The sequence below is a fragment of the Lactuca saligna genome, chromosome 6 (assembly GCF_052625555.1).
Source record: "Lactuca saligna cultivar CGN05327 chromosome 6, ASM5262555v1, whole genome shotgun sequence".
Taxonomy (NCBI): domain Eukaryota; kingdom Viridiplantae; phylum Streptophyta; class Magnoliopsida; order Asterales; family Asteraceae; genus Lactuca; species Lactuca saligna.
Window position 1 is genome coordinate 162,636,286 of NC_136422.1, and position 16,553 is coordinate 162,652,838.

Below are 16,553 nucleotides of genomic sequence, written 5' to 3' on the forward strand. Positions count from 1 at the left end.
GTGACTCATCCTCGAGGTATTGTAGAGGATATATTGATGAAAATTGGGAAATTTGTTTTCCAATCGATTTTTTATGTCCCAGTAGTTCTTGGTCACCCTTTACTAAATACTTCTAGATCTTTGGTTGACATTCGCGAGTCCAAACTTACGTTAAGATTTGGAGATGACGAAGTTACCATTGGAGTGGAAGACGGATTTCAGAATGGTGATGCTCAAGGTGAAGTTTTTAACATAGGTGAAGAGAATGAACTTGAGCAATTAGAAAAGCTAATGGAAGAAGAAATTCAATTAGTTCAACTTATCAAGCGTACAAATCCACGAGCATTAATTCCAATGGTTTTAGAAGTGATTGCTTATAAAACTCCAACTTCTTGGGTGAGTGATTAAAGAGAAGAAGAATTGGTATCCAGTGATGAGGAAGAAGTTACTTCAAGTTTAAGGAGTTGAACTATGGATAAGAAGGATGTATTTATGGAGCTTAAGAATGAAGAAAAAGTAGGACATAAACTTGTGGGGAATAAAGGAGTTAAGCGAAAGCTTGAAGAGAATAACATGAAGGGTAAAAAAGAAAATTCTAAAAAAGCCTATCCTAGACGAGTTCAAGCTTATAAAAGAAAATGGAAGGAGCAAAAGATACAATTGGTGATTGACACTCTGAAAAATTCGACGTGAGGCGGCACGGAGTCCAACTCATGACTCAAACAAAAAAAGCGCTTCTCGGGAGGCAACCCGAGCTCGGTTTGCGATTTTCTTTTTGTTTTTTTCATTTTTCTTTTTGTATTTCTAATTGAGTGTTACGATAATTAATCATCAAGTCATCTAAATTATTTTCGAAAATGGTAAAAAAGCAAGTGTGGGGTCCCTAAATAATGAGTGGTAGAGTTTTATTGAAGTTCTTAAGGAAAATGGATTTTTTTCGTGTATAAACCTCGAGAACACGACATGGGTCCAAAGGCCACCTCGTTTTCATTTAAATTGGCCTGTAATTCTGACCTAGTAACATTCTCACAATGTGAGCCCTATAGCTTACGACATGAGCTTTAAGTTGATTCGATAGGGGACCAATTCTTATGAACTTATTCTTTGACCACACACCACTCAACCACTTTTACATGAATGGAAGAGAGAAGCAGCCCGCACTTTGGTTTTTTTTTCCAAGATTTCCCTCCTTCATCTCTTGTTTTTGTGTTTACTCTCTATGATTGGTAAGTTTTCTTCTTTTGATTCTTATTAATTTCTTCAAATTTAGAGTTAGGGTTTATGATTAGTCAAAATGTCGAAATTGATGCCCCAATTATGTGATTTAGATGAAGCGTGTTACTTGCCAGTACTTAGGATCAATTTGTTACTAAACCCCAAACATGCATTGTGTTAGATTTGGTTCATGCCATGCCCGATTTGGACTGCCAGTTACGAACTCATGATGTAAGCTTTGGGCTCACGACGTAAGACCTGCTTATCTTGATTTTTCTATTTTGCTGATTTGTTTAATTGTTTTGTGTATCTTGTTGGTTTATTTATTGTCTATTAATTTGATAGGAAATAGCTTCAAGAAGGGCAAACAAGCAATTTCAAGGACACATTTCTGACCGCCACCTGTTGTATCAAATTCCTATCAACATGTCCTCGAATGTAGTTAACAACTTCACCAACAAATTGGGTGTGTCTGGGAGAAGTTGGACTTATGGAAAGAATGGATCCATACTTAACAAACACCTTTTCTATGGATGGTTTTACTTTCACCTGTAACGGGTGGAAGAATTTATTCGCTATAACCGAGTCGGTTTTCCAAGAATTGTGTATGGAATTTTTGGCTTCAATTTCATTTGAGGATGCTACTGTTGATCCTTTTTATCCACGGGTTATGGTTTTTTGCCTCGGTTGCAAAATTAGGGCATGTAGCCTCACGAAATTTTCATGGTGTATGGGAATATATGAGGAAAATGAGATGCTCTCCCCAACCTTTGAACTTTTCGTAAGTACAACTATTCGAGAATATTTGTCGGGTGTCAGTGCGTACGATTTTTTGGGAAACAATTGCTAACGGGGCGTTTCATTAGGGTGTCTCATAAGAGAGTCATATTCGGTCCCCGATTCTTCAACTTCTTCATCCGTTGATTACTTTCTCTATCAACCATAAGAGACATGGAGATAAGCTTACAAGTTTTAATTTATTTTTCTTGTGGAGCATTGTTACACCGGAAGTATTTTGTAATATCCCTCATCATTTAGCAGCTACATGGGTAGCAAGGCAGCCAGTTTCCGAGATGGTATCCATATCAATGGGGGGCAATTTATTACTTGCTTAGCAAGATCCTATGCTCTTATTACACCACGATTGACTAGGACATTAATACGTAAGCTGGGGGATGACCTTTCTATGGGGTATTTGGAGTCGATGCATGTTGTGGTCAATATGGGTTCACATTGGAGTATTCTTGTTGACAATAATGTGGAGCCACATACTCAACCCGAACAGCATCCACGTCTGCGAGGAAGGAGGAATGTGAGAGGGTGTGGCAAGAGAGGGCACTGGTACTGATGGGTTTTAGCCATAAGAACTTTCCTATGTGCGCATGCAAAACCCTAATTCTCGGATCTAGGCTTTCTAATTAAACATGCTTTGAATCCAAGACATCTAATGCCTAATTAGGTTAAATAACAACATTGAAACAGATCTAGAACCATACCTTTGAATTCCTTGTTGATATAGTTGTCTTGGAGCTTCTAGAGTCACAAATATCACTCCTCTAATGGCTTTCAAACACCAATAGCAAGGAGGATGATTTAGGAGAGAGGGGAAGGGAGGAAATCGGCCAGATTACAAATGTCACTCCTCTAATGGCTTACAGTTTATACCCTCTTATTTAATTAATCTCTTTAAGTCACCAAATTAATTCCAATTAATTCTATGACTTATATTAATCAAATAACTCTATATTATTCTTTATAATATCTACTATCTCTTAAGAAATCATCCCATCATGTTGCTATGGTGAAGGCAACCCAAAAGGACCATGCACAACCGGGTCAAATACTTGCCTAATATAGTTGCAGCCTTAGACACTATTCCAACAGGTACATCATCATGCACCCATGGGAGGTGCTTCTTTTTTAGGGGATCATATGATTGGTTATTTTGACTAATTGTCTATCAGCATGAATTGGATTGGATACACCATGGAAAACATGGTCCAACACTTCAATGTTGAGAACCCACCTCACTTAGGAGATCATTATCCAATATGTCCTATGTGGAGCGACTATCGAAGCTGGGGTGGAGATGGAGTTGGAGGGAGTGGAGCGCATGAGGAGGAGGAAGCTGATTGATCGTTTTATTTTATTTTAGTCCTTTTATTTTTAGTGTGTTCATCTTTTTTATTATTTGGTTGAAGTATGGAGCAACACTTGGTGATCGCTAAGTTTTCTTCCTTCCACATTTTTATTGTTTGTTGACAGATAATTGAGATAGTAAACTCAAGAAGATAGAGAATTAGAGATATGAGAGCATATACAAGTTTATTCGTGTCGTTTAGTGTCGAGACACAAGACCCACAATCTTTGACAAGTGGGGGGTTAATCGAGAGAGAAACAAGTCTAAAGAAGAGTCACATTATATAGAGTTTGAGAAAGGTCTTAATCCATTAAGACCATGCTTGCGATGCACTTGATGGAAGAAGTTTTTAAAAAATCGCATTCTGTGAGACCCAGTTCTCACGATGTGAGGCTTCATATCTCACGTCTTGAGCCCGATATGAGCACTTCTCAGAAAAAAAAAATTAATACGACCTCACGTCATGGGTTTTATTCTTCACGTCGTGGTTTCGATTTATCCAAAATAATCAATGTTTTTTTATTCCATATTCATGTCATGGCTCACAATTATCATGAGCAGAGATATCATAAAGCTGGTTATGACTCTTTCTCTCACCCATAAAATGTGGCGTACGCTTTCCCATTGATGAATTATGCTTTAAAGATTTTCTACACTACATTTATTGAAGATTCAAGTATCATATTTTTATGACACATTTACATATATCACTTGTTGAAAATCCAAGTTCCATTCTCCATAATTAAAGATGTTCATATTCATAATGCTCAATTTATCTACATGTTCAGAATTCGATATCATCACTACTACCCTAGCGGAGTCTGTTCCTTTTTCTCCCTTTTATCGCTTTTATATTATTATTTTTTTGCATACGATGAGGGCATTATATGTAATAAGTGTAGGGTAGGGGGTCGAAAAAGTAAATTTATAGAAATTTAGAAAATACATAAATTTAGAAATAGATTTTTTTTGAAAAAAATTGTAACTATATATATTTAGTGGGCATAATATACTTCAATACATATCGACGGAAGGCAAACGGGCAACAAGTTGCACCGCTGGCCCTTTCTGGATAGCAAACTAATCCTTTTGAAAACAACATCTATGGATCTGGGAAATATGAGTGCATGACCCGTTGTACTCAATTAAGGAGCTCCACCATCTCTGGTGCGAGAAAACCAAATATGTTAAAAGCAAAAGATACAAACACATGTTGGTTTGCTATACATGTATTCTCGTGCTTTGCCAATTTGCATGCAACGGCTTTCAAAGCGGCATGCCTTGCTGTGAAACCCCCGATCCTCAAACCAACGAAAGGAGAGACCCCAGTAAGATCCAAACACACATGCTTCCATCCTACCCATCCAAAGATGAAAATGTTAGTCATTCTAAGTGTGGATCTTCTATCCTGCGGGTCCGTCAAAAGTTTATTGGTGCTTCTTTCTTTGCAGAAATACCAACACGCCGACAAGCATCAAAGAGAACATCCCTAACCACATTATGTCTATACTTCAAAACCAGGGAGCCCTCTATAATAAACCATATGTTCCCCAAAGGTAAGAGAGGAATCATGAGGCAGTAACAAAGGATAGTTTAAACTTAAGTTTCTAGTATTATGTGGGATGATCTAATGCTCACTCAAATGTTTAATTGAGCCAACATATGTTATAGTATACTTGTGGCTTCCGAAGTCTTAGTGAAAAGCCATAAGATATGAAATGTAATCTGGTAGTTTATATAGCATAATATGTTTTGCTGCAAAACCCTGAAATTTATCTAGGAGAGCTTATGTAGTCATTGCACTTAGACTAATACCTTTAACCGATAAAGGTTGAAGTTAAGCTCCATTCTTAATCATGTAGGATTTGAGAGAAAAAAGTGAGTTATAAAAAAAGAGAGAGAAAATGCAAAAAGTTGTAAGATTTTTTGGAGCTATCAAGGTATGAAGATCAAAAGATCAAAAATTCAGAAGAATTAAAAAAGATGAAGATACCAAAAATCATACAATAAAGGTGGTGAATGCAAAGAAATCAAAGATCAAATATCAAAGAAGTGAAGAATTCCAAAGAGCTCCATTGTGGTATCAAAAGTCATAATTTCTAGATTATGTATGCTTGGGTAGCTTAACAAAAGTACCATGAGGTTAAGAAAGATTATTGAGGATTGATTCGGAGGGTTGCAGAATAAGTGTCTATTAAGCTAAGGGGTAGAGGTTCATAAGAATTGTGAGTATTTAGGATTGGGAATTGTATTGGAACTATAGACACAAATACGCACATTGAGGTCTTGGTATAATGGTTGTGTTCAAAATGGATTGTTCTATATGATGCTGGTGACGAGAGTTTGGATTAAAAATAATTAGTTTTGCTTGAGGGCAAGAAAAAGATAAGTGTGGGGTATTTAATCTTTTAGGCAACTATTAAATATATTTGTTTACATATTTTGTTTATTTTCAAAGGTAAATGGTACTTATAAGATTAAATCGTATTTTTCATCCAAAATGAGTCATCTTGAAGAATAAGGACCAAAATTGTCAATGATCGGAACTTTGGAGGTTTAAAGCTTAAAGACGAAGAATTCAACAAAAAGAGGACCTCACAATGTGAGGAATGAAATCTCACGACATGACTACTAAGTTTGCAGAAGATAAGCATCTTGAGACCAGAGTTCGTGTTCGATACAGATTTGGATTGATCTCACGATGTGAGGAGGGTAATTTTGAAAAGTATATATATCATTGGTGCTTAAGACTTTAGGAGGTTGGCTAGAGAGAATAGAGAGTTCAAAAGTCGATTTTAAGTGAAAACAAAGGCTGAGAATTATTGGTAACATCCAAGGAAGGAAGAAAAGCTAAAGATCATAACTTTGTTCTTAATTTGGTACAATTACTATGTTCTTATTTATGAAGATTGTGTTTTTGATAGTTGCAATGAGTAGCTAAATCTAGCTGTTTCTGGTTATCTAGATGAAACTTGGAATCATGGTTTAGTTATTTTATTATGGATTTTTCTAGATGGTATTAAGTTTGTGTTTGATTGCTTATACCTAGCATGCTAAAATTTGCTACTTAGATTGCTTAAATTCATATTATGTATAGTTAGTGAACATTAACCTGCATGAATTTGATTACCTAGTAATTTAGTGACCATTAGATTACTAGAGCTAAGATCGAACCAATCTTAGTTATGTAATTAAAGTATTGAAATTTAGATGTGTTGGAGAAGATATTTTGTGACTATAATTGTGTTTGTTAAATCAAATTTGCATATCTCCATTCATAATTAATAATTGATTTTGTGGCAAATTATGTGTGATCATATAGAGTTCTACATGAATTAGTTAAGCATTAGTGTATTTGGAACTAAATTGCTAATTATATATTAATTGGTAACCAACTTGAATAATCCATAATTAATAGCTAACCATTGAGGAAAAGTGGGTTCGAACTAAACCGAAGTGTTCTTAGTAATTCATTAAATTTAAATAGTTTATTTTTTAAGTTTGTCTGAACTTGCAAAATCAGATAAAATCATTTTAATTGTTGCTTATATTGTTAGGTTAATTTAGTAGCAATTAGATTAAATAACTAAATTCGTTCTTCGAGATTGATAGCTGACTGTTTGTGCTATACTTTTTGCAAAAAGGTACACTGCCTTAGTTGAATAGCTCGTTATATAGTATGTAAAATTAGGTGTAGCTATTAGATCACATCAGCGTGCACCCCTAAATTTTTTATAAAAATTCATATCTTGTTTATATGAATCTTGTGTCTTACCCACTTTATATATTTTTGTAACTCTCCTCTAGTACTACCACTTTCCATAAGGTCGTGTTGCTAATATTGACTTCTACTTTTAACCAGTATTTTATATTTTTCTAAAAATCGTATCTCCTTCATTCGAACTCTGGAAAATCTATTTGAGTCTTTTTACTCTCATTGGCACCTCAACAGTCAAAACCCTCAAGATGTAAACTCCAATCTTCCTACCTAGGGCGTACTCCATTTAAGCTCAACTGAAATTACCCTCGGGCACCACAATTTCCCATATCCACTCTCAGTCTAAATAATCCTATATGGATAACTGATAAAGGCGAAAACATACTCTGCTACGAGTCATGATACCCGAACCATGTTATTTCTCCTCATCCTGGTACTCAGAACGTCTAGAATTTTCCATTTTTCGAGTACGGGTCCTCTGCTTTTAGTAGTAAATGCCCATACTAGCTGCCACATCTACCCATACTCTCCACACGGAGCATCCTAGATTTTCTAAGTGACTGCTCAACCACCTCTATCACCATTCCCATTACACATGCTCACTTTCTAGCGAATACTCACCTCTAAAAAGCGTACTCATTGAACTAGGATTACTCACTAGGTTCTCACACTTCTCTGCCATCAGCTGCTAAAGAATTCCTCTTGACATCAGCCATCTACCTCTTGAATATCGTCATATTCACTTAGTAGCTGACTCCCATCATTTAAGAGTTCCAAAAAGCACAAAGCAAGCAACAGTCGGGCATCGAATAACCAGCACATGAAACCACTCTGGCATACAACTCCACTCGCTCTTCTCATAACTCAAAAGGCATCACAGAACTTAGGCAATTGTGCCTCTCGTGGATCTCTAGCTACTGTCTCAGTAGATTCCTCAGATGTTCGTCTAGGTGTCTGTCCTAGATTACTCCTCTACTCAATACTCCCTTTAAAAGATTCCTACTAGGTACTTTTACTCAATACATAAAAAGCAAATAGCAGATAATATATACTAATAGCATCCCCTAGTCTAAGGAATCATGCATCAGGCAACTCCAGCTCTAATTTATGAAATACCTATCTTATCATCTAGCATGCAACTCTAATATCTCATAAATATCTCATGATACAAGCAAATAATGATATTTTTGGGAAATCACCGTTCGGGCTCTGGCTGATTATACACACTGCTCCATCTTGTTTTCTCTTTAAAAATCTTACTCGTTTTAGAAAAATCATTTCTTTTTAGAAAATCTACACAAATCCTTAGTTTGAGTTTAGAGATACCCAAGAGCACATCTGAATCCCTCAAACCAAGACTCTGATACCAACTTGTAACATCGTAAATTTTCATACAAAATTTTTCATTTTTAAAATCACTTAAATATCATCAACACATATCACAAAATGTCAATATATCAATTATCGAAAACACATGTTCATAATTATTTAAATAAAATCCAGGATACTCGAACACAACTCCATCTCGCGTGTACAATCAAGTCGGCCCCTTCCTGTGATGCTGAGAAGTACCTAAAACACATAACACATAAAATGGTAAGCACGAAGCTTAGTGAGTTCCCAAAAATACAACATGCATCACATTAGCCACTCAAGGCTAAACTCGGTAAGACCCACCGTTCTATGTGTCTCAGTGGGACCCTCCAGTCCCATAGCTCGTTGGACCTTCTGGTCCATTATTAGTGAGGATCATCCGATGTCACATCTCGTTGGACCCTCCAGTCCAGTGTAAGTATCAAAAAATATAGCATACATATATCACAAAGACAAATGCACAACTCAAGTAAGCACATAAGCTCAACATATACACAAATTACTATAACAACATAAGTCACTAAGAGAGTATGCACGATAATACATAACACATTATAAAAAAATAAGACCCTCCGGTTGATAATGTACTAAGACCCTCTGGTCTACAATGTACTAAGACCCTACGGTCAATAATGTAATTAAGACCCTTCGGTCAATAACACGAATAAGACCCTCCGGTCACACATAAATTACCACACGGGTAAGTATAGTGAGAAGACTCACCTCGGATGGTGGAAAAATCCTATAAGTGCTGTTGTTGTACACCGACTTCTAACACTGATCCGAAACCACAGTTAACCCCTTTAGAATCTAAGACCAAACCTTCACACATTAGGTCCAAATATGGTCCACCAATCCGGTCCAAAAATAACCCAGGCCCAATGGGACCTCCAAGGCCCAATACCAAATGGGTCAATAAGAGTACACTAATGGCCCAACTATGACCCAATATTCCAAATTGGGCCCAAACCTCATATGGGCCATACCCTGAAGGCCATCTAAATATTCTAGTCCACATGATTGTTCTTAGATGGCCCATCAGTAGCCCAGTTACCAAAGCCTAATAAAAGGCCCAACTCAAGGCCCAAGGAAAAATTAGGGTTTTCACATAAAATGACTATTAGGGTTAAGTGTTCTCACATAACCCATTAAGTCCATTACTCTACTAAACCAAGATACAACAGAATCGGCATGAGTCATGACTTCTGTCCACTGGTCCAAACGCGGGTCCTAATAGGTCCAAACCTAAAAACCCAAAATTAGGGTTTTCTAACCCAATCACAAAGTAGTCCAGTCCATGATTAAGTGTTTAGGCCCATTAAGGTTCCACTACATCAGGCACCACACACTGTCACATCGGGCGGTGGTGGTTGGTGGCGGCTTATGACGGTAGCCACCACCTCACGGTGGTGGTGGGGGGCTTCCGGTCATACGAACACTCATTCAACCTCATAATTTCCGAAATCAGCAATTACACTCAAAACCAAACACATAAACACACCCCCACCCACCTCCTACGGTGGTTGGTGGTGGAAAGACATGGCTGAAATGGTAGCCACCATGGTTGGTTGCCATGGTGGTGTGCCCAATCCTCCGACGAACATTAATCACGATTCCATCAACATCATATGAAAAATGTGATGATAAACACAACCATTAGCCACCGCTGAAGTTTGGCAGAGTCACAATCGACGAAATTGGGGTCTGAGGCCGGAAACGGCAGCTAGGGCGTACCTATGTCGCTAGCCGGAGTGAAAAAGATATGGGAGAGGGGGAGAGAGAGAGAGATAGAGAGAGAGAATGGTCACAGATACCTGTGATGAGAACTTCCCGATGCTCATAAGCCTCACATCAACGCCAACGTCAATTCCATGGCCCTCGGTGGTTCTCCGGTTGCCGACGGTATCCGACAGCAATGTTGTGGTGGTGCTCAACGATGCAACAGGTAGGAAGGTGGCGGTCAACTCAGGTGTGCCTGATCAGAAAACGGATGATGGAAAGAGATGGCGGTTGAATGCTTAGGATAGGTTTCACAACGCAGCGAAGGAATGAACGTGTTTAATCCCGCCTCCATTTAACTTATGCCCTTTTGTTCGATTCTATCCCTCCCCAACATTTCTTTTTCAATTTAACTCCAATAGTTCCCTTTTTTAACCCCTGATTCCATAACTCATTAAAATTTAGGTCCAAAACTTACGATTCACATCTTGACTTCTGAAACTTTTCTCAAATTAAATCCAAAACTTACTATTTTAACCCTCAAAATCCAAAATTCTGTCAATTAGCTCCCCAATAACAAACCCGACTAGATATTATTTACTTTAGGATTATTATTCACATTAAAACTTATCTATTTATTTATTTAATACGTTTGATGTTACAACTTTCCCCCACTTAGATTAGATTTCGTCCCCGAAATCTTTCTTCACCATCCCTTACACGCCCGACAACTTGAACGACATGCCCACAAACCTGAGCATAACCCCAACCGTTCAATCCAATAGATCTATCTCGACTAACCACATATACATGCAAGCACTAAGTTCTCTTTACTCCAAGTATTGCTACAACCGATGTGCAGTCACACATCATTTCTGACCTCTGTCACCTAACACTCACTAACTCCACTGGATGTTGTGATCCTTCTCAAGCCAATCGAACTGATCATCTAAGATCTAGAACATCAAATGCAAACCATAACCACTAAAAATGAAATCCATCAGGAATCTGAAATCTCAACTCATCTATCCTTTACACAGATAAGGCCAAACTCAAGCTCGAGAGTTTGGTTCGACAACAAAATTGGAACCACTCATATCCAATCCAATACTCAACCCGCAACCCGTGATCTACGAATCTCTTCATACATTACTTCTCTAGTTCCTTTCGATTGGTGACAACCTCTCCCCAATTCGAGATTTAATGTATCCTGACCATCATGGAGACCCCAGTCTTGCCCCTGGCTCGACCACCACATTCCCAAGGACTCATTCGTCAAGGCTACCTAAGACTAAGAACTCCTCTGCATCATGCCCTGACTAGTGAACACCATGGTTCCCCACAGTGTTATAACACTCTTTAACTGGTTAATCAGTGCTATGGCTCCCCGCTGACTTCCGACACTCTCAAACTGACTCGTGAATGCTACGGCTCCCCACAGGCATACATCACTCACTCACTGACTCTTGAATGCTATGGTTGCCCAAAGGCTTAGATCACTCACTCACTCACCATGAGCTCTCCTCATGGTTTTCCCTGATGATACAAAGTGATTACTCATACTTGGATCCTCCCACTCTTTTACCTTCCCACAATCTTATCATTAAGCCATCACCATATTGCGTTCGCTAAACTCATGCCCCACGATCCATCATGGACAAGTGCACACACCCATCTAGATTAAGCATCACTACCCCTAACATCAATCGCCACTACAAAACTCTTTCCATTGATACATTTCCCATTCTTGGACAGTCCCCATCTGATGTAAATTAACTGATGGGTTTCCACTGGAACTATAATCAATCGATACTCCACTTTCTGCCTCACAAACCTGAGTGTCCAAATAATCTAACAATTTAGGGCATCATACTCAGATACCTCAATACATACTCACAGAATCTCACGCTAGCTTGTCACTACCTCGGATCTTCCGCTTCTACCCCCACGGAACCCTTGAAGCACTTTATCTTATACTTGAAGTACGGAGGAATCATCGCTGACTGAGAACGCGTCGACAAAAATCCAAGACCCTATACCTACTAATCAATCCCATGCGAATCTAATCATACCGACACAGAATTTAATTGGAAAATCGTTGTTTTCCTTCCGAGAGTATAGATAATAATATATACATTGAACTAACAAATCTCAACAATCGAAACTAGACTTCAACGAACCAACCGCCTCGAACTCAACCATTGCAAACCCGAAGAGTCCCTCACCACAACAAGATCCATGATTCATGGCTACTCGTCATGGGTACACTCATTCTGTAACATCCCGGAATCTCAAGTATTGTTAAAATTATATTTTTAGGTGTTTTAAGGGGGACTCGGCGAGTTGGAGCCAGACTCGCCGAGTAGGATCGCAGACCTGGTCGCGGGTTCGCGACTGGACTCGACGAGTCCAGATAGGGACTCGGCGAGTCTGCGCTGTTTAGCGAAAACCCTAGCCGTTCAGGTTTGGGATGTATAAAGTGGACTTATTGGTCGTCATTGTTCGTTTTAGCCTTCTGAGAGGAACCCTAAACCGATTGTGTGCATCTGGAGCAAAGCTAAAGGCCATTGGTGATTTTGAAAGAGTTGTTGTGCAAGGAAGAGAAGGGCTTGGCTAAAGGAACAGCAAGGGAATCACGTTCTGAGGTTTGGGGACACAGAGAGTGCATTATTCAGGTATGAATTCGGGTATACTCTGCTATGGTGATGTATTTAGAGGATTAGGGTTTATGGAACCCCCTTTTTGTGGATAGATTGAATGTTACCCTAGTCCCCCAAATGATTGTAACACCGTGTTGGGACCCTTGGAGGTCCAGAATACCCCCATGTCTGTGCACTTCGGGAATTGGTGAAGGTTTTGGATTGAAATCCTTATGCCTTAGGTCAACATGTGAATTATAAGTCTTGGGGTGTAGCATGAGCACCGAAATGAGGACCATACATAATGGATCAGTCTAGGAAGGCCAAACCTATGAATGGTCGAAGCAGTTCTGACCTTAGGGAGCAGTTTGAGCGGCTGCATGGCATGGACTCGCCGAGTCAGATGAGCGGACTCGGCGAGTAGCTTGAATAATAACTGGGACTCGTCGAGTTGTTCCTCAGACTCGGCGAGTGGAGTCGGGGTGGCCCCGCGATTCTTCCAGGAGTAACTCGTCGGGTCAAGGAGGATACTCGACGAGTAGAAGGGAAACCTTAGAGGATTGGAGGACGACTAGACTCGCCGAGTGGCCAGAGTACTCGCCGAGTCCGGTCGAGTTGACCGTGGACCGTTGACCAGAGTTGACCCATGTGTGATTTCTTAGGGTCAGTTAACGTGGAAGATAAAAGTATTAATAAGAGATATATGATGTTATAGGGAGCTTGTAGCTCGGCGGATCAAGTACAAGGGATTTCAGGAGTTGCTAACTTTCAGTATCCGCGAGGTGAGTCTTCTCACTATACTGTACCCGGAAGGGTTTGATTGTGTGACCGGAAGGTCGGATAAGATATGTGATATACGTGCTATATGTGGTAAGATAATTACTATGCGTGCTATGTATGTTTATATGGGCCGGAAGGCAATATGTATGGGCCGGAAGGCAATATGCTACGTGACCGGAAGGTCGGATATGATATGTGATATATGTGCTATATGTGGTAAGTTAATTGTTATATGTGCTGTGTATGGTTTATGGGCCGGAAGACAATGTGTTATGGGCCGGAAGGCAATATGTTATGGGCCGGAAGGCGAATATGTTACGGGCCGGAAGGCGATTATGTTAAGGGCCGGAAGGCGGGTTGTGTTGTGGACCGGAAGGTCAGGCCTGGAAAGGCGTATATGCGTAAGTTGTATATTGGCGAACTCACTAAGCTTCGTGCTTACAGTGTTTTGTATTATGTTGTTTTCAGGTTCTTTCAGTAACACGGGATGGCACCGGCTCGATTGTACACACGAGAGAGTCAAATTTTGGAGGATCATGGTTTGCTATTCAAGTGAAAATGAAACTATGCTTTGTAATTGAATTATGAACGAGACTTTTAACAAGTGTTTTAATATTAAAATGATTATTTTAAATGAAAATTTTGTCTTGAAATTTACAGTGTTACAAATTGGTATCAGAGCCTTGGTTTGAGGGATTCGGATGCGCCTTCGGGTAAATCTGGACTCAAACTGAGGAAGTAAGAAAAAGTTTTCAAATAAATAGTTTTCTAAAAGTGAATAAGAGTTCAAAGAGAAAGCAAGAAAGAGCAGTGTGTACAATCAGCCAGAGCCAAACGGTGATTTCCCAAAATACCCTTACTTTTGTGTTATGAAATATCTATGATGCACTTTATGAGATATTATTGCATGCTAGAGACAGGCTAGGTATTTCGTATCTTAGGACTAGAGTGGCCTGATTTGTGATGCCTTAGCCTAGGGTTTGTTGTTATATGTGCGTTATGCTTTTGAGTATGTAATGAGTGAGAGTATCCGATTAGAACGCACGAGGGGTAGAGTTACAGAGTTCAGGGGTATTTCCGAGGATGAGCCGAGAAGGTGGAGTTATCACAGATAAGGAGTCCTATATATTCTTCGATGCTCGAATGCTGCTTGCTTTGTGCTTTGTGGAACTCTCGATGATGGGAGTCAGCTACTAAGTGAGTATGACGATATTCAGGAGGTAGATGGCTGACATCATTAGGAGCTCTTCAGCAGCTGATAGCAAAGAAGTGGGAGGACGACGGAAGAGACTAGGGAGTAAACCTAGCCAGATGAGTGCGCTGGTAAAGTAGAGGATTTCGCTGGAGAGCGGGCACGTGCGATGGGATTGGTGAAAGAGCAGGTCGAGCAGCTACTTAGGAGCTCTGGGATGGTCCGTGTGGAAAGTATGGGTAGATGTGGCAGGTAGTATGGGCCCGTACTACTAAAAGCAGAGGACCCATACTTGATACAGGGAGCATTCTGAAGGTCCTAAGGAACGGATTGAGGAGTGATGTTATGGTTCGAGTACCATACATCGGAGCAGATTGAGGAGTGACGCTATGGTTTGAGTACCATACATCGGAGCAAGTTGAGGAGTGATGCTATGGTTCAGGTGTAACAGCCCAAAATCTCAAGTATTGTTAAATTGCATTTTGGGGTGTTTTAAAGGGGAGACTCGGCGAGTTGGAGCCAGACTCGCCGAGTAGGGTTGCAGATTTGGTCGCGGGTTCGCGACTGGACTCGACGAGTCCAGGTATGGACTCGGCGAGTCGACGCTGTTCAGCGGAAACCCTAGCCGTTTCGTATTGGGTCGTATATAAGGGTTGTTATGTCGTCATTTCACGTCTTTTGGCCGATTGAGGAGAACCGTAAACGACTGTGGCATCTAGAGCAAACTTGAAGGCCATTATTGACTTTGAGGGAATTGTGGTGCAAGAAGAGGAAGGATTTTGGCCAAAGGAAGATCAAGGGGGTCGAGTTCTGAGGTTTGGGGACACAGAGAGTACGTTTTCAGGTTATGTTTCGGATCATTCCTGTTATTTTGATGTGTACACGAATTTAGGGTTTATGAAACCCATTTGGAGATTAGATGGATTGTTGTGTCGTTATCCAATGTTTATAACCTTGTATTAGGACCCTTAGAGGTCCAGAAGGTCCCATGTTTGTATATTCGGGAATATATGTATCTTAGAAAGCAGTTCGATCGACTGCATGGCGTGGACTCGCCGAGTCGGATGAGCAGACTCGGCGAGTAGCTTGAAGATTCACTGGGACTCGCCGAGTTTGTTCTTCAGACTCGGCGAGTAGAGTCGGGGTGGCCCCGCGATTCTTCCACGAGGACCTAGTCGAGTCAAGAGGGATACTCGACGAGTAGAAAGGGAACATTCAGGAATTTGTGAGGACGACTAGACTCGCCGAGTCGCCAGAGTACTCGCCGAGTCCAGTCGAGATGGCCGTTGACCAGAGTTGACCGGTGTGATTTCTTTGGGTCAGTTAACATGGAAGATAGAAGTATTAATGAAGAGATATATGATGTTACAGGGAACTTGTAGCTCGGAGGATCAAGTGCAAGGGATTTCAGGAGTTGTTATCTTCCAGCGTCCGCGAGGTGAGTTTTCTCACTATACTGTACCCGGAAGGGTTTGATTGTGTGACCGGAAGGTCAAGTATGTTATGTGTTATGATTATATGCTATAAATGGAAAGTTAGCTGCTATGTGTGATATACATGTTTATATATGGGCCGGAAGGCAAAGTATTATGTGACAGAAAGGTCAGGTATGATATATGACGTATGTGCTTTATGTGTTAGAGTATGTTGCGGGCCGGAAGGCAGGTTGATATATGATATATGTGCTTTATGTGTTAGAGTATTTGTGTTATGTGTTATATATGTGTATGGGCCGGAAGGAAATTTATCTCATGGGTCGGAAGGCAATTATCTTATGGGCCGGAAGGCAATTATCTT